This window comes from Perna viridis, chromosome 2, assembly GCF_037379345.1.
Source record: "Perna viridis isolate PV_CMFRI_1.1 ecotype Kerala chromosome 2, ASM3737934v1, whole genome shotgun sequence".
NCBI classification, from domain to species: domain Eukaryota; kingdom Metazoa; phylum Mollusca; class Bivalvia; order Mytilida; family Mytilidae; genus Perna; species Perna viridis.
This window is the reverse complement of record NC_142446.1, coordinates 22,070,802-22,091,901: the sequence shown is the minus strand read 5'-3', so window position 1 is coordinate 22,091,901 and position 21,100 is coordinate 22,070,802. Positions and strand designations below refer to the sequence as shown.

General features: G+C 33.2%; 1 protein-coding gene across 1 annotated transcript in view; it reads right to left on the bottom strand.

Annotated features, from left to right (window-relative positions):
• The window catches only part of LOC148624062 (transmembrane protein 196-like), a 321,118-nt gene that overhangs the window by 270,585 nt on the left and 29,433 nt on the right, over window positions 1-21,100 (bottom strand). The window lies entirely within an intron of this gene.

The following is a 21,100-nucleotide window of genomic DNA, read 5'->3' as shown; positions in this document are numbered from 1 at the left end:
TCTTGATGCCACTCTAGATGTAATTATCTGCTCAGCGCTGTACAATGAAATACAACGGAATCGAGGTAAAGCTGGTTAGAAGATCCTAAAAAAACTTAAACAAACAAGCGAAAATCGAATTCGAAACCCAAATATAAAATATGATTTAAAAAAAAGGAAAAAAAAAAAAGAAAATTGTATTACATAGAAAAACTGGAAGTATATATACTGGGTGTAACGGTCTTTTTTAAAAATCTGGATGCAAAACTTAATGCCCCCCCCTTTTTTTTACTATTTCTTATTTCTGATTTTTCTACCACACTGTAATATACTGCTGTAACATTGCTGCGAAAATTTACAGTGTACGTTGTTTAATTATTTAGTCCACAGCATTAAAGAAAAGTTTATTATCACACATAGATTCCCGCTTACATCGTTTATTCTGAAGGTACGAGAACACAATTAATTCCCCTTGGTTTACCCCATTTCCGAATTATATGTATTAATTTCAGAAAATGATGGTAAAATTTTCTACAATTTATATATAAAATCCTGTTTGTACATATCTTTATGCCAGAGAAGTTTTATTTAGTTTGCGCCGGTGGAATTTGTTTAATCTGCTCAAATGTGTATATTGAAATGCACTTGAAAATTAATTGTGGTCTCGTGCCTAATAAGGGGGTCGTCTGGGTATCAGAAATTATATTTGCTAGTATTTGCTTGGGGTAATTTGGTGTTTATTTTCAAGAATTCAGTAAATCTACATGAAATAATAAGATTTTGGCCCTTTATTCTCTATTTTCTGAAATTAAAATAACAATTATGGTTTCTATGGGATTTTCTATTGAAATTGCACTTTTGCTAGGGTGCTAGGTATGAAATATAGACCAGTGGGGAAAATATTGTACAGCTTTGAGTTTTTCTCCTCTAACTATACACTAGGAACATCAAATCAACAAAAAACATACTTTATGAACAAGGTTCAGGCAGAAATCTGAAAATTTAGTGTAATTTTTATGAACCCAGTCAATGAAACATGGCAAAATCAGGGGTTTTCATAGCCTTGTCTTAGGATCTATAAAATCACAAATATAAGTTTTATTGGTCTGAATCTTTTGTATTTGCAAGTAAATAATATAAATAATGTGAACAAAAAAACATCATATATGCATTCCATTGACATTCATGCATCTAATGTACGTCACTACATGTATATACCTTGTGATGTCTCAAAAACACATAATTTTAGAGTACCGCATACACTCTAAGGTTTCAAAAATGATTTTTTTGTAGAAAAACTGGAAAAATACAGCTGACTGTCTGCTTATGTACCTGATAAGCTTAGAACCTTACATTATTTTACATTTGTTTCAGTTTTTTTATCATTCAAAACCCAAATAAAGGCTAATTTTTAATATCGGACACAATCGCACTTGAACAAGCTCTGTACAGGTCTGGTTTAAATTGATCTGGAGTGACAGTTTTAGCTTTGAAACCACTTCTTATTGTTTTCAATGTACATTTGATATGTTTGGACCACTTTATGTTCAAAGTTGATCAATTTAAGTCATTTTCAGCATCATAAAATGAGTTTTCATATGTGTACCCCTATACATGGTCTAAAAGTTCATTGACCATGGTCGCATGTATAAAAACCCAATTTTTGGCCTTAAAGCAGCTGGAACTTGAGTAAACTGAACTTCATTGCATCAAATACACATAATATGATGCAACCAATATAAAAAATCACAAAAATATTGCAATTAAAAAAAAATGTACATTTCCTTCGACCATTGGACATGTGAGTCATGCAATGTACCACTGACACTAAATTGGCAATAACTTATATATTTTTCAATTAATCATGATGAAACTTTGTACTTGAAGTCAAAAAAGGTTCATCTTGACATGAGTGCAGTTTTTATTCAAAGTGAGCACATTTATTGATCTAATAGGTACGAGAACACAATTAATTCCCCTTGGTTTATATAGTTCCAACTTTGGTAGTAGGTACCTTCCACATTTTTTCATATTTTCACTGGAAACTTATATGCTGAAGTTTTGCCTCTAATTGGTAGAAAATATATTAAAATTACATGTATTTTTTTTCATTAATCAATTCTGACTAAAAGTTGTGATTTGGTTCAGTGGAAGAAGATTAAAATATTAGGACTTTTAACTCCGTTCATTTGTCATGTTTACCCCATCTCCGAATTATATGTATTAATTTCAGAAAATAATGGTAAAATTGTCTACAATTTATATATAAAATCCTGTTTGTACATATCTTTAGGCCAGAGAAGTTTTATTCAGTTTGCGCCGGTGGAATTTGTTTAATCTGCTCAAATGTGTATATTGAAATGCACTTGAAAATTAATTGCGGTCTCGTGCCTGAACATGTGTGTAAAGATAAGCCATTAAACTGGACTTCAGTAAAAAAACGACAAAATAACATTTTTTCAATTACAAAAAGACACCAAAATTATTTTTTTTAAAATGTTTTAATTACAGCTTTGGAAAATATATTAAACGAACTATTTTTCAGTATCAGTTAATAAATTTTTGGGGGTTCGTGTCGTGCGTGCTATTTTTTTTAGTTGACCGCTGATGCGTCTGTTCCATTAATTTCCTTTACTTTCTGTTAGTATAAGATTGGTCAAATTAAAAAAAATAAGACACCAAAATTAAATAGCTTATTTTAGTTTTTAAATAATAAAAGGTTTTTAAAGAGAATTAAAGTCATATCAATTAATAAGCTGTTCTGTCACAAAAAAGACATAGCGACTTTTTCAAAGTAACTACAACATTTCCCATTACATTCAATGGTAACTGTAGAGTCAGGTAACCGAGGAACCCCTGGGGAGCAAAACTAATTGGCAGCCATGTTTTTGTCCCTCATTCTTGCGTATGATGATATCCTTATTGAGTTTGATTATCTTATCCGGGTTGATGTTAGAAAATTGAATAAAAACACTGTCATATTGAAAAGTCATATATAACGAAAGATTAATTTTTTAACAATGGCAAACACCGAAATTTCAAAATCTCAGATACAGACAAATTAAAATTAGCTAAATCAAGTAACACACATTGCTATGTATCTACTGTACCACTCCATTGAAAGCTATTGGTCAGAAAAAAATCGAACGACCTTCATTTGTTTTCATTTTCGTTCTGTAGTCATTGTGATGACTAAGCGCAAAGCGGTATCGACTGCAGGTGTCCTTTTCTTATTTTCGATATCAATGTGTTTTGCTAAGCCGTTAAAAGAATCATCAACACATCGTCTAAAGACACTATTTTTGTGCATTAACTTGCATATTTGTTGGATCTTTTTATAAAATATTCAAAAAGGTTCTATTCCGCAAAGGGAAGATTTGTATTTGATTTAGAATTATGGCGACAACCGTTCATGTTTTTTATTACTGGTAAATAAAAGCCATTTTGGCGGACAAGGGTATAATGACATGCATTATGTGTGTATGGATCTCTTTATAGTTGTATACTACGATGTTACATAAAATAGAGGTCAGACTGAGATTGATTTTGTGTGTTTTGTGAGGAAATCAGGAGTCAAAAGGGTCAAACCAAACATTTTCCAGGTTTTCGGGCAATAACATTAGTTTAAGTGTATTTAATTCCATGAAATGTTACTATAATACTACAAAAGTCAGGTTTCTATTGAATAACAAATAAAAAGGTAGGACCCTAAATATTTAAGAATTAAGGGAAAAATTAAGCACTTTCTTAAACTTTGTATAAACTGTGTATTAACTATGTGTTATTTCAACTTAAATTTTATTTTACCACTATCATTCTATCCAGAAACCTGGTTTGCTGTTTGAAACGAACTTAAAAGTAGAGCATTATCAAGCTTGCATATAGTGTTTATATTTCCCGACTGTTCTGGATTCAAGCTCTGTCCTGCAGAATATTTTATTCTATAAAGAATTTCGTGTAAAATGCGGGAATTATTCATAATTGTTAAATCAATGATCACGTAGAAGTCATACTTCTATCTTTTACAAACGAGAAGTTAAATACTTCTTTTTTGTTTCATCTGACCGAGCGTGCAAATGTCTCAGATGTGGTAAGTTTTGGTGTTTTTCTTTGCACACCTTAAAAGTATAACAAAGTTCAAAATTTTCATAATTAGATATTATTTCGACGACAAAGATCTTTGACAAATACACATTTTGTCCATTTCATCGACACTCAAAGTATTGTTCAGTTCAATACATGAAAATACTGCACCAGCACCACAATTAATATGATTCCATAAAATGGGTTAGTTTTCCATGTTTCATCATGTATTTCCAATGTATACTATTCGAAATACATGAAATGCATACTTTTAAAGCAAAAACTCCCTCCAAAGGACATTTGAAATTAGAATAATTTCAGTGATATTTGATCTTTGTCAAATTATTGATCTTTACAACTAAACTATCAGTAAACAAAATTAATGTTCATGATCATGTAATGATAATTAACTAGACGATGTTCAGATCGAGATCTTTTAAAAAGATACCCGACGCAGTAAAATTTTGTGCTTTTTACTTATAAGTTTCTACATTTCATTCACGAAAATGATACACAATTACAATACAGTTTTTTCGAACGCCACTAAGTTATCAGTATTTGGCCAATCGGGAAACAGAATTGCGATCAGGTGACTTGCGTTTCTATAGAATAACGTCCTTCAGGTCAAAGGCTAAAAAGCTAAACTATACCGAGTGCGTCGGAAAAATATAAATTATATTAATATTATAAATTTCGATACGTGTTTCAAGGAGTAACCTCTCATCAACAGTATTAGAACCAAATACAAAGGTAGGTCTAAAGTTATTGAATACAAGAAGTACACAAAAACCAAAATCATCGAAATAGGAAGACAAATCTATCACCAAGAGATTCTACCATCATGTGCAGTACAAGGAATGGTGGCGCATTGTTTCAGGGATTTTAAAGTTTGTAACAAGGCGAATTGTAATAAGTGATAAACGATATATCTTGGGGTCTATTCTATTCCTTATTTTACCAAGTGTTACATGTATGCAGCATATTGGTCAATTAACATGACAGAAGTAATACAGCAGACATGACATTTTTAACACATAAACTTTAAAGTAATCATGTACATATAAATGCAATATAATAAACTACCAAGTAGTGTAAGTAACAGTAGCAAACTAAATTAAATAGGCGCGGTAATTTGTAAACAGAAGGTTTTTCTTCAGAAATAAGGCCTGATAAGCACTTTTCTAAAATCTTGATAAAAAGGGCATACATGTTCAAGTATAAAATGGAATTCATCTTCAATGTCATTAAAACAACATTACAATACCGAGAAGTTGATCAAGCAGACGATTGTCACTGGAGTTCGACGGGAACTTACAAACTTCGTTTGTAAACAAATCGTCCCGTAGAAACCAACATGGCGGATATTAGTATGGGATTTTCCCGTAAGGATTTGTTACGCATGATTTTAGCTAATAAGCGACTGGTTGGTACTAACACGTCATGCATATATGCGAACTATCTTCATATTAAATAAAAGAGAGACAACTCTAGCGGTAAGTCCCGACGGTTTAAAAAGTAGAGCTTCAATTCGAAAATGTGTTGTATGTGACGTCGAGTATTGGCGTCCGTCCACGACGTTAACATATTTTACAAACATCTCCTCTGAAACTGATGGACTTAATTCAGTGAATACTTTGTATGATTGCTTCTTATGGTATACTGCCAAATGTTGATGCTTGGATTTTTGATCAGTCAGAAGCCAAAAGGGTCTGAAAAAAGTTTTCGCCTATATTTAAAAAAAACCTAAACAGATAGAAGAAAAATACGACTTCTTGGGCTCTTCAGTTTTTTTCATGTTTATCTAACAACCCATTTAAAAGTTATTACACATTTATGCTATTTTTACCATTTTTGTAGTTTTGGGTTTTTTACATGAAAACTAAAGTAGTTACTTCCAAAGAATCAACAACATTATTATAAAGATCACAAAACCTTTCAAAAGTAAAAATATCAGAAAAATTAGATTTTTTTATTATTATTTTTTATTTTTATTTTTATTTTATTTATTTATTTTTATTTTAAGTACTAGCTTATGAAATAGCATTTTTTAACGTATTTTGCTATTTTTTGTTATCTATAAATATTTTCTCGGCAAACATAGTCGCTGATATTAAAAAAAGACCATAGAGGTCAACCAGGAGTTTTTTGCAAATATGTCTCAAAAAGCATAAGGTTTAGAAAGATGTTGATGAAATGAACGGTGATTCTATTCACAGACCGTCGAAATTTTCATATTTTTCTGTTGACTTATATTAGAGATATTGCCCTTTTTGACTTTTTTGCTATTTTTATGATATTATTTTAAAAATCCACTGCTCGGAATGATACATTTAAACATTTTAATTAACTATTAAATTTCTAGTTTAAAATTTAAAGTATGATTTACGACGCAATATTTTTTTATCTCTCGCAAAGAATAATTTTTTTCATTAAATTTCAAATTTTTTCGTGCTTCCCTTAAATTTATTTCCAAATAAATGTGTCATTTAAGGAAAAGATAATAAAATAAATTTGAAATTTAAATGTTTTAACGCTGTGATGTGAAGTTTATTTAAATTCAATTTTGCTTTTATATAACTAGGATAAAATCTGGGAAATTAATTGTCAAAATAAATTTGGTTTAGATGAAAAGTAAATTTTCCACTGCATTATTTATACTGTATTTTTTGTAATTTGAAATTTAATTTACATAAAATGTTCATTTCATTTCAAATCAAATGCATCATTTGGTGCAGTGATCTTTTCCACTAAAATACACATGACTTGAAATGAATGTTTTTTGGGGGCATCCTACTCAGAACTGATGCTTTTGTTTTTGAACTGTCAACAAACATGACCCTTGTTGCTAATCAAAGTACTGAAGTACTGAATCAATGAAGGCCTTCATAGTTTGCTCTGTTTACATTTCAAATAATAAAAAAAAAATGGATTGTATAATATTTAAATTTGGAAAGTAACTTTTAATCACCTGTTACCAAGGAGAAGGGATATACAATTTTACCCTTGTCCATGTTTCCATTATTCAGTAACACATTTTTCCGTCAGCAACTACTTATCACAGCGGCTTGAAATTCTAAAACATTCTTCCCAAAGGTATGCCATTTAGTGGTATCCATTTTCGAAAAAATCGACAACAACTACCTGTTTACCGATGACTTTGTTTATTTTTGACTTTATATTTTGAAAGTTGAAATTTTCGTCGCACTTTCTGAGCACTACTCAACATATTGGCTTGAAATTTTAACATATTCTTCCTGTACTTATACCATACAGTGGGATACATTTTTGGAAATATTCCACAACAACTTCCTGCTTACCATATACTTTGACATTATATTTTGCAAGTTTAAATTTTCGTCACACTTTCCTCAGCAACTACTTACACAGTGGCTTGGGACATTATATTCATACTTAGGTAAGTCATATAGTAGGATATATATTGTCGAAAAAATCGACAACAACTTCCTGTCAACCGAGGACTTTATTTTTTACTTTATATTTTGAAAATTAAAATTGTTGTTGCGCTTTTGTCGGCAACTACTCATCAAAATGGCTTGAAATTGTAACACATTTTCCCCGTAGTTATGCAATATAATGGGATCCATTTTGGGGGAAATTCGACAACTTTCTGTTTACCGAGGAGTTCGTTTTTTTTAACCATTTGGTGGGATCCATATTTGTTCAAAATACATTGACAACAACTTCCTATTTACGGAGGACTTTGTTTATTTTACTTATATGGTAGTTGAAAGCGGGAGTATCACTAGTGATCCATCGCTCACGGATTTCCTGTTGAAGTTTTTATCTGTTAGACACAAAGCTTTTTTAAAGATGGTTTATAAACCGAGCTGTCGTGACACCTAGACAAAATAAATCGGAGAAAGATTATCCACAACTTCTTTTCAACTTTTCCGACACGTAGATTTGATGATACTCATTTAAAATTATACATGTTAAATTAATCTCTCATGTTTTTTCCTGTTTCACTGCAATTTCACTGCATAGCATTTGCTTCTGCTTATCATATGATTGAACCAAACATTTTTACATATATGTCTCAAAGGCTTTAAAATTTGTGTTCTCCCAGTCATATATGTAGGCTTTTGTAGCTAAATCACTGTTGAATCCAGTCAAAGCATGTAAATTTGCAATTTATGCTGTTTAATTACCATCAATGTGACTTTTATGACCATACAATCAGGCCTGGGCATCAACACAGCAGTCCAACCAGTGGTAGGACATATTCTAAGTTCTATCCGATTACCCAAAGGCTGGGTTCGGTCACCTTTACAGTACTTAATACAGTTACTAACAGAATCCCAATAAGGAGCAGTTCAGTCTGAGAGACTCAAAATGGTATTCAAATAACTTGTATCTCTCAGTACTTTTGGATTCCATATACTTGCTCCATAGCTAAAGCAGAGAATTAACTAGTCCCATTCTAATTAACTGCAATGGTGTGAAAGAGTAATCAAGGGAACCAAGGTTATAGCGGTAATCAAAAGAATGCAATACAGGGACAAAGACCAGACATGGAAAACAGACATACACAACAAAAAACATAAAGTAACTAAAATCATACATTCAAAGTAACAAAAGCAAATGAGCAACTCGGACTCCACTAAAAACTGGGAGCATGGACCAGGTGCACCGGTAGGGTAAGAGTCCTCTGCTTTTCTAGAAACACCCACCGAATTTCTCATAAAAAGTCAAGTCCGGGGTAGACAAACGAGGAAAGGAAAACTATGACCCGTTGAATAAATCAGTTTTTGTGGTGCAGATGGATACACCATAATGATCCACGAGTTCATGATGACGACCATAAAACTTCTGTAGTGATGACTTCAATCTTGTAGCAACATAACCCTGTTCCAGAAGCCTATTTGTTAGAGTTCTAGCGCGATACAAAAAGTCTGCGTAGTTTCGGCAAGCTCTGGCATAACGTATGAGTTGTAATATGAACACAACGTATGAGTTTTGATATGAACACTCCATACGCAGGTGCTGAAGGGATGTTGCCACAGATGAAAGGAAAGTTGACAATTTTGAATTCAAAGTCACCACGTTTGTCGTAAAGTTTGGTCAATAGTTTTCCTTTACCATCGATTTCAAGATATGAGGCTGACTTCATCACAGTGTCTGTGGTATCCTTTATCTCAAGTTCTTTGGGGTAGATGCAATGTATCAATTCCCCGAAATTAGGATTGTCTAAAGATAATACGTCATCTATATAGCGGAAACTGAGATCAAAGGATCTAGCCAAACGATATTCTTTCTTTCGGATCAGATCAGCTATAAAGTCAGCCTCATAAGAGTGAAGTGTGTCTGTAGTATCCAATATCCTTGAAATAGTACTTTGCCGTAGTATTTGAAATATTCCAAATAAACATAAAATGAAGACTTTTGGTGAATAAGATCTTTACCAACTAACTTAGATGAGAACTAATATGTTACAATTTTCAATGGATGTTGTTAATTGTTATCTGTTTATGTGTTATAATAATAGGAATATAATTATAGAAACTGAGCTTGTTACAATGATTTTGATACTGATTACTAGTAACAATGTGAAAAAAGAGTTCGTTGGTACATATGTATGACATACAATATCTATACTTTTGATGTTGTTCAAACCTTCTTAAGTCAGTAACAAAACCTGTTATATTCATGATATATGCTGCATCATATTTCCGCAGTTCGGCATTACATGTTCGCGGAATAAACTGTTACGTTTCTGCATAAGAACCTTTGTCTATTTAATATTATTTAAGGCTGTTTAACATCTACATCTTGAAATAATCAGGCAAATGAAAAAAAAAAACACATATCAAAATTCGACAATGCGTCAAATGGCGTCCCCTTCAGCTTCAGCTATTTTTCGCCATAACCTGGCATCCCGGTTAATATTTTTTTATAAGTTTCTCTCTAATATTTATTTTTAGCGATCCCAGGATCGCTCCCAAGGCCACGTGAGAAATTAATATGCATGGTGTGGTTGGCGACTGCTTGACTGTCACCACGTGATCAAACAGTCCGTTGAAACAAGTCATCAAATAGTGCGAACTTATTGTACGTACTTCTAAATGAAATTAAATATGCGAATTTTCTCTTCCATGATGGTTATTATAAACTATGAATTTTATGGTTATTTTTATTCCTTTCCATAGCCTATGGTCTGTGCCTAGAAATTTGATCGCGGATGCTTGTGCTACTGAAAATTATGATAGCTTAACGAAGCAATATTTCATGCGACTTCATTGACAAAAACGGACCGTAGGCAACAAACAGCAGTTTTTGCCAGTATCTCAAGAGGCATTAGGTCAAATTCTAACAGGAATAAAGGTATTCAGTACATATATGATGAAATCTATCCATGGCGATATTTTTGTAAAATTCTATTGACCCATGTTTAAGGTATTGACTTCTTGCTTTTTCCGTGTTATCATTTCATAGATTAAGACCAGAACTTTGTTAATATGTTCCTTAGCCTATTGTGAACAGAATTGGTGTGGGGATTTTTTTTATCAATCTACAAATAAGGCTGCTGCTTTTGAAAATAGACCAAGCCGTTTTTGTAAATTTCTTAAATAATTTAGGTGTATACAAATTCTGACTTGGGTAAAAGTGTCCAGCATGATGCAATCTAAGCATGGTGATATTTTCGTGACAATCTGTTGATCCATGTTGGAGTGATCCGATGGCATTCTCTTTATATTTTCTTTCATTGCTATTTTTTCTGTTGGTGTTTTATTTTAAAAGAACACATACTCTGAAACCACAGATGCCAATGTTTTGAAACTCGATATGAATGATGACCTCATGCAATGACTTCTACAAATATTTCTTTGTTTTTGCGTGACTCATGTGGCCCAGTGGGTTACAGTAATAAGTTAAGGGAAATTTTGCTCCGACGAATTAATGATATGATAACTCGATTTCCAGGTGAGTGATTCAGGCTCTTTTGAGCCTCTATTTTACTTGCTCTACAAGAATGAAGACATTAGAGGATATAGAAGATTTTTCCATATACTTTCTTGGATGTCGACTTATAGTTGGCACAAAGGAAATGATCCATCAATTTTAAGCCATGATTATAACTCTGTTATCAGCCACAAAGAACATTACCAATCATTAATCAAATCAGCAGATTTGAAGTTCTATCGATTTTACATTTTACTCATCAACCGTATCCTGTTTATCAAATAATAACAAAAACAGTTAATCCTCTCTGGCCATTAATCAGCTGCTATCCATTCTGCTGCATCATTTTTGTTTTGCTATGTGGCGATTAGGGTCGTCTTATATTTCAACTCCATTTAATTTGTTTCATAAATTATTTCCGCTGTTCTTGAAATATAACCGCACCGTCACACTGTCAATCGAGAGAAAGGATCGTGAACATATCGGTGATATATGCCAAGCACTGCAGCCTGATCACGAAAAGAGGAATATAAGATTACAAACAAACAATCTCACTTTTTCGACAATTTTAGCAAGTCTGCAAGTCGATGATGCCTGTAAAAACGAATTGCAAAGACTATTGAATTATGCGTCCTTTTTCAATAATCCATTTAAAAAACACAAAAGGCAACATTTCTTTTTGGTTCATGATCCTTAGCATTCTCCTTTCAATATCAAGTTACGATACTTTACATATATTTTCCATCTGTTCACGAAAAACATTTCCCCCGCTTGGCAGTGTAACGGAAGTGATTTTGTATCATAAACTTTTCATATCCAGTCAAATCAAAAAGTGTAAAACAGAATAACATGTAGAATTATTGAAAGAAATACTAAGTGCTCGCAGAATTAATTTCAAAATGCCTCTTTATCGAAGAGTAAACAAGGGAACCAAGGTTATAGCGGTGATCAAAAGAATGTAATCCAGGGACAAAGACCAGACATAGAAAACAGACATACACAACAAAGAACATAAAGTAACTAAAATCATACATACAAAGTAATAAAAGCAAATGAGCAACTCGGATTCCACGAAAAAACTGGGATCATGGACCAGGTGCACCGGTAGGGTAAGAGTCCTCTGCTTTTCTAGAAACACCCGCCGAGTTCCTCATAAATAGTCAAGTCCGGGGTAGACGAAAGTGCAAAGGAAAACTATGACACGATGAACAAATTAGTTTTCATGGTGCAGATGGATACACCATAACGATCCACGAGTTAATTATGGCGACCATAAAACTTTTGATGTGATGACTTCAATCTTTTAGCAACATAACCCTGTTCCAAAAGCCTATTTGTTATAATTCTAGTGCGATACAAAAAGTCTGCGTAGTTTCGGCAAGCTCTGGCATAACGTATGAGTTGTGATATGAACACTCCATATGCAGATGATGAAGGGATGTTGCCACAAAGAAAGGAAAGTTGACAATTCTTAATGAAAAGTCATTACGTTTGTTGTAAAGTTTGGTCAATAGCTTTCCTTTACTATCGATTTCTTAATCTACGTCAAGATATCAGGCTGACTTCACAGTGTCTGTAGCATCCTTTATCTCAAGTTCTTTGGGACAGATGCGATGTATCAAATCCCCAAAATTAGGATTGTTTAAAGACAATACGTCATCGATATAGCGGAAACTGAGATTAAAGGATCTAGCTAAACGATATTCTTCTTTCTTTCAGACCAGATCAGCTATAAAGTCAGCCTCATAAGAGTAAAGGAGTAAGTCAGCAAGTAGAGGAGCACAATTTGTTCCCATTGGAATGCCGACTGTTTGTTGAAAAACGCGTCCACCACACTGGACAAATATGTTATTGATTTCAAATTCCAGCATTTTGTAAACATCTTCTTCTGTATATTTGAAAGATGATTTGGAATTATTTCTTACAAAGTATGTGGAATCTCTACCAAGAGCTATATATTTGTATCTGGTGTACCATCTTTTTTGGAAAAACAACGATGTATAATGTGTTTAAGTCGGGATTTTAACTGAGTACGGGGAATAGAAGTATACAATGTTTTAATGCTATTATATTCTGATAATAGTCTTGAACTGATTGTCTCCAAAAGATCTTTCGAATTTTTCAGGATCCACATTGAATTAATACCACTACGGGAGTAACAAGTGTTGTGGTAGGACAGCAGACCCTCTTTGACAGCTGTGAGTATAGAAGTTAAAAGTTTTGAAAAAGGTTTGGTAGTACATTTTGCATATCCAGCTATGCAACATTGCTTGTATGGATTCTTGTGGAGTTTAGGAATCCAGTACATGGACAATCATCGTCCTTGGTAGAGATCCAAAAGAGGATAGCGCAGATATATGGTTTTCCACAATCTCTTCTTTGGAGAGTGTGGTAGCAGTATCACTGCTATTATTTTCTACGTCTACCTCTGATAATAAACATTGGATGTAAAACATTTTGTAGACAAAAGCAATGTTGTTTTGGGCTTTGTCTGTTGATATAACAACATATTTGTCAGGTATAGTAGACAATTTTTTTGCTACATCGGGGTCATTGAAAACTAATATGGTATTGGCACTCATTTACCTACTTTAAACTTTCATTCGTTTCAAAATTAACGACCTCACGGCCTTTAACCATTCTGACACGCTTGTTCCCGTTTTATCCATTTTCTTGCGTAGTCCTCCACGGCATCCATAAGAACTTTAAAATTATAATTCCAATTTATGGAGCGTGGTTCACGGTACTTGGGACCTTATCGAGTAATAAAGTGTTATAAATAATAGGGGACAGCCCTCACGTTATCTGTTTTATCATCACCAAGTATACACTGTAACAACCAATGACAAAACGCAGTCGAATTAATTGATTAATTACTAATATCAATAATAAATTAACAACATGTGATAGTTTTTTTTTCAATGTTTGAATAAATATCTATAATATTCATCAATATCAATGAATTAGGCATGATTGAACAGCATTATAGTGACTTGAGCACCCAGGTATCAGTGAAATAAGATTAGTCTTTCTATGACAGTGTAAATTTTCAGTTAATATGTGTAAAAACTGTTTAATCATTCCATTTTACTCTTTTAAATTAAACATGATCAATAAACTTAGATGTTCACTCAGTCATATAAACTATCAGATGAGTCGATGGGCAAAATATTCCTATACTCTCTCGGTCAGTTATATTCACTACATGGCTAGAACATTGAAATTTAAATTAAATGTACAGTACTCATTGCAGATCCTTTCCCGAATAAGTCGTTTCAAGTTGGACATATTTCATTACCAGCCATTTGTACATCAAGTTTTAAAGACCCTTTTGTACAATTTATGGTTGTTCACTCTTTCTCCTAATCTATAAACCATTTACTTTGCCTTTATCAACTATTTAATAGTCATTTTGTTCTTTTTCTAGGGGTTTGACTTACTCAAAACTCAAACTTTTCTACCATTTTATTTTCATCAACAAAACGACAAGTAAATCGACATTCGAAACGTCTCTGTATTTTTTCTGGAATATATATAATATATGCAAGATTCAGGCGTCGATTTCACAATACGAATACATTATTTAATCGTTATAAATTCCGAACTTATGTTGAGTTCATCTGTGTTTAGTAAATAATTTAACCCAGTTGAATTGCAAAGGTCTCCAATGTGGTTTAACCACCCGATGGAAAAATCCTTTTTGCTATTTTTCAGATTCAACAAAATTCTAAATACTTACCAGATAACTTATTAGATAATTTTATGTTAAGCCAAAATCCGATCATTCTGACATTGATATGAACACGGCCCAATTCGCCATAAGCCATATAATTAGATGTTCTACCTCTAATTTTCATTTTTTTTAAACCCAAATGAATCAATATCAGAAACATTTTCAAACCCCCATACTTCACAAGAATACGTCAGTATCGGTAGAACAAGAGTATCAGATAATTGTAGATCAACTGAAAGTGGAAGATTTTGTATTTTCCTAAAAACAGCAAACATTGCTTTCCGGGCTTTCCTGCCGTTATAATTAAATAATAGACCAAGACAGCAGAAATTATCACAGAAATCAATATTTTCACTTTTGAATTTAAAAGTGAAATTTGTTCCTACTTTTCATTTAGAAAATATAACAATTTTAGTTTTCTGAAAATTTACGTAAGTTTCCATTCATACAATAACTGCTAAAGGCGTTTAAAGCCTTTTGTACCCCTTCACAAGTGTCAGATAATAATACTGCATCATCAGCATATAACAAATAAATCAATAATCTGACGTAAAAATCCAGGTACTCAATACTCAAATTAATTACCAGATCAAGACTATCAATTTCTTGATTTTTGAAAAAAAAATCCAAATCATATCAATTTTTACACCGTCTGATAATTTGGAAATTATCTTGGAAATTACAAAACAAGTACATCATACTATGACGGGGTCGCTTTTATAAACATGTTTAATTCGATCGCAAAACATTGTCCGGTGTAGACGTTTCTAACAAAACCGTTTACATATATATTCGTTTGAGGATTAGAAAGACTATATTTCCTTGACGTCTTCCCAATAAATGTCTGTGACCAGTACAATTGATAGTTCGTAAAAATCATTTTCCAGTTCCAAAGCGTGTTGTAATGGCATAAACCAACCAACCAACAACATACAAAAAACAATTCTAAATTGTTAAGTCCGAAACCTGTATTTATTATTGGCATAAAAAAGAAATGACTACAAGGGGCTGATAAATAATCTTAAAAGGTTTCTCTTGAAGTACTTCAGTTCTTCAGTTTGACAATAAACCAAACGTATAGGCGCAAAAAGGGGGATCTGAATACTTAACGCCAGTTTAGTTTGTATTCCTAAGTGTTGTGCTCACAAAATAAGCACGCTTAATTCAATGACTTGCTGACGATTCATAACTGTAGATACTTATAATTAAGTGCTTATTTTATTATTATTATCATTATTATTTTTGTGGTTTATACCCTTAGAACACATTTCAGGACTGGTTATTAGTTAACATATTTTGTTATAAAAGTAATCGCAAAAATGCAGAAACAACTAATGAACCGTAAATCCTTTATAACTTAGTCTTAAAACAAAACAAAAAAATGAACACAATCACGATATAACTGTTCTCGTTGGATATGATATCTGTAAAAAACTTATCCCTACTTCCGAAAAGTTAATTAATGACGAGAAGCAATATTCCAACCGCGCAGTACCGCTATTTTTTGCGTCATCGCCGGAATTTCTAGACTCTCCTGCTTGTTTGAACATCTAACATTGTTTATTTGCATTTAGCTTAATTAGGTCACTAACCACTTCTAACGTTTCCATTACTTTACCTGTTAAAAAAGTAATTTTCAAAGTTGCACTGTGAATTCCTAGGACAAATGACATCTTAAAGCTGCATACCATTGCGAAACTTGGGAAAAAAAGGCTTTCAAAATCATTATGCTAATGGTACGATGATTATAGAAATTCTTCACAAAAGGATGAGGATCCATAAGGCATTGTTCTGCCTACTTAAATAATTGGTAAAAAAAATATCAATTCGGAAGAAAACTAAATAATAATATAATACATATTGTAAATTTTCAATTTTATGCATTCAATTTGTGATTTAAGGAGCAACAAACAGAAACGAACGCACAAAAACCGCCGGAAAGGCTACTCTGTCCCAGTTTCATCCCCAATATTTTGACTGATGAATAGCGAAAATTTCGAAAGCGGCAGGATTTAAGCTCCCACCGGGAGACGGAGTAGACCGTTGAAGATTACGGAATGTATGATGAAATGTTGGGAGGCTCCAGCCGAAAACGGCCGATAGCGGGAGGTTTAATACCTATATAGATGCATTTATTTCAAATTTTCCCACATCAATTTACTATTATTCGTAATCATAAATTCTAATAAAAAATGTTTCATTTTTATTTTTCTCATTTGTGTATATTAAAACGTCGCAAATATTATAGAAAGTGTTGATTTAACTAAAAGTATTGATAAGTTTATCAACAATGATTTGTGCATGTACGTGCTTATTATTTTTTTCAGCTATTGCAATCGGAAAACTTTTAACACATTGCTCTGTTTGTCTGTCTGACTGTCTGTCTGTAGTTAACCACGAGAATCATTAGTGACTTTTAACCGGTTATAAAGTTGTATATAGCCACTCATGCAGAGTTATCATGTAGTTGAGGAAGAAACGATAACACATGATTTGTATATTTGTCCCATCTCTGTTGATTCTGTTTTCAGGGGAACAAACTCTGAGACTCGATTATTTTATTTTTTTTATACAAGTTTGATTCAAGTAAAACGATATTTTACGGAAGCGGAGAAAAAATGATTAATTGCCTAAAGCTTTATAAAATGTAGAAGTTACAAGGCTAAGTGCGCGACTGCACCAATTCGAAAACTACCCAGCGAATTGTTACATCGGGCATTGAAGATAAATTAATATATATACCTCCTTAATTTGAAGCTTCAAAGATCAATTCATGCACAGACAAAAAACGCTACATAGAACATTTTACTGGTTAATTCTAGAATGCAAAACTATCAAATATAAACATTACATGTATGATATGGTGACATTTTGTGTATGAACACATACACACAACAGATGGACATTAAACAGAAGAGAAATACTAATACATCATACTAGTTTGCCTCTATGACCAAGTTTTCGTCTACAGCTTACTACATTTTATCTCTAAGAGATGGCGTAAAACATAGCACAAAGGTGTAATTGTTTTTTACTTTATCTAACATATGCTAATTGAATATTCATATGACTTTGTTTATTCTTTCATAATAAACAAAACAAAATTTCTCTTTTGATTTTGAAAAAACAAAGATAAGATATGTAGTTTTAATTTAAAAATGGAACAATTTTGAGTTTACTAAAGGGAGATAATTTCATTTCTTCCAGTAGGCGGTACACGCCTTATGTACCCTCATTACTTGAATAAATAATTCTGAAAATCTACATTTTTTCCTTTTCTGCAAACTGACAGCATGGAGGCAAACTACTCAAACATGTAAACAATATTAATACACGTTTGTAGTAAATTACAAATATGATTTTAAAGTACACATTCTCAGCTTTGTTTTGACTACTTTTCATCCGAATACACATAAATGAAGCATAATTCTAAGTTCAGTATGTTTTTGGTACTACATAGGGGTGGCCATTTGACCTGGAAGTGGTTAGTGAGACCTTATTACGAAACAGTTGTTTGTGGTTTATGACGTAACATCGGATAAGTTTTTGGAACCGGACATGTTTTGTATATATCATTGTTGGGAATTTGTCAAACCCTTCTATGCTTACATTATTTTCCCTGTATCAATTTGACCCGATGGAGCAGTGTAGCGAAGAGAGTCGTCACATTCTGAGACGTTCATATTTTTGATTTGTTGTAACATGTATCGTTAATTTGATCCTCTATTCTACATCACAACACCTAGATGAGATGTCCCGCACTACCAAACATCGTGTACTGAGTTACAACCCTAGATTAATCCCACTAGGAGGAATGACCAGGCCAGCGAAAGCTATATTGCTGGCCGAGTGGTCTAGGGCGCTGGACTCATATCGCTTCGAAAAATAGATAGAGCAAATTAAAGGCATGAAACATATTATCTGCTACGAACTCATTTGCATGATTTTATGTTAAGGTTTGTCTACGAATTTAAAATGGTCGATAATATTCTACCTACGTGGATGTGGGAGACTTCCTACAAAATCCGTTCTGCGTCTGCGTAAAACAAGTACTTCCGAATTATATACACATTTTTTCGACAGAACGAACGATTTTAAGTCATCCATGACGCTTTGCCCCTATCAAGTTAATTATTTGTATTAACAATTAAATGTACGCTAATATATACTAGAAAGTAAAGGCATAATCAAGGGAACGAAGATTCTAACGGATCTCAAAAGAATGTAATCCAGGGACAAAGACCAGACACGGAAAACAGACAAACACAACAAAGTGCATAAAATAACGAAAATAACACATACAAAGTAACAAAAGTAAATAAGCCACTCGGACTCCACTAAAAACTGGGATCATGGACCAGGTGCACCGGTAGGGTAAGGTTCACTGTTTTTCTAGAAACACCCGCCGAGTTCCTCATACAAAGTCAAGTCCGAGGTAGACGTAGAGGAAAGGAAAACTATGACACATTGAACAGATCAGTTTTCATGGTACAGATGGACACACCGTCGTAACGATCCACGAGTTCATGATGACGACCATAAAACTTCTGTAGTGATGACTTCAATCTTGTAGAAACATAACCTGTCCAGAAGCCTAATCGAAAGAAGTGTAGCGCGATGCATAAAGCCTGCTTAATTACGGCAAGCTCTGGCATAATGTATGAGTTGTGATATGAAAACTCCATACACAGGTGCTGAAGTGAAGTTGCCACAGATGAAAGGAAAGGTGACAATACTGAATGAAAAGTCTTCACGTTTGTCGTATAGTTTGGTCAATTTTTTCCTTTACCATCGATCGATCTCTAAATGTAGGTCAAGATATGAGCCTGACTTAACAGTGTCTGTAGTATCCTTTATCCCAAATTCTTCTTCGATATATTTGGAAGATGATTTTGGAATTATTTCTTACAAAGTATGAGGAATCTCTACCATTGACTACATATTTGTATCTAGGTGTACCGTCTGTTTTGGAGTAACAACGATGCATAATATTTTTGAGTCGTGATTTTAACTGAGTATGGGGAATAGAAGTATAAAGTGTTGAAAATCATAGATTTTAATGCTACGTTCGGTTAATAGTCTTAAATTGAGAGTTTCATGAAGATCTTTCGAATTTTTCAGGATCATCATTGAACTAATAACACTACGGGAGTAACAAGTATTGTGGTAGGATTGGAGACCCTCTTTGACAGCTGTGAGTATATAATTTAAACGTTTTGAAAGAGAAAACTCAACGTCTTTGGTAGAGAGACCGAAAAAGTATAGCACAGAGTTATGGTTTTCCACTATCTCGTCTTTAGAAAGTGTAGTGGCAATATTGGTCTTATCACTGCTATTATTTTCTACGTCTACCTCTGATAATAAACATCGGATATAATACGTTTTGCAGACAAAAACAATGTTGTGTTGGGCTTTGTCTGCTGGTATGACAACATATTTGTCATGTAAAGTAGACAATTTTTTTGCTATATCGAGGTCTTTGAAAACTGATATGGCATTGACACTCATTGATCTACTTAAAACTTTTAACGTTTCGAAATTAAAGATCTCACGACCTTTACCCACTCTGACAGAACATCAATGTTCTCGTTTTATCCATTTTCTTGCGTAGTCCTCCACGGCATCCATAGGAACTTTTAAAGTTTTAATTCCAATTTATGGAGTGTGGTTCACGGTACTTGCGACCTTTAGAAAAAACCTTTCGGAGAGATTCGTTTTCTATGATGCTTAAATCTCCGAAACGACGTAACCGGAAGGACCATATTTGAATGGAGAGTTTTGCAAGAACAATCAGGTGGTTTAGCCTTGAAGTCCTCAATCTCGAGGTTCTGCAATTGCCTTTTATAATTGAAATTAGATACAATAGGTGAAGTATAGGAATATGAAATTAAAATTTACGTTTCCACGAAACGTGTAGAAGTCATCTCCCGCTTCCGATTCTATTTTTAAAGACAAATATCATTAATTAATCATCCCATCGAAATCGGACAATTTTGAATTTTTGCGCGGTAGCGGCTATATTGAAAATGTCGTCGATACGTAGTTCAAATAATCAATTGGGCTGCAGATTCTTCATTTGGACGGCTTAAAGAACCTAGATATTAGATTTAATCAAAATTGAACAACTCTAAATTTTTTGCCGCTGTTTGAAAATGGTGGCCGAGACGTAGCTCAAATTACGAATTGAGCCGCAGACTATTAATCGGGACAGCTCTAAGAACCTAGATATCGTTATCAAAATGGGATAAATTTGGCGGCCATTTTGAAATGGCGACCGAGACGCACGCAATTTTTTCCGGAAATTTGTTTTGACCATTGAGCTTTATAAAAATACCACGTTTTGTCAAATGCTGATCATCAGTTTTCGAGATATATGAGTTTCAA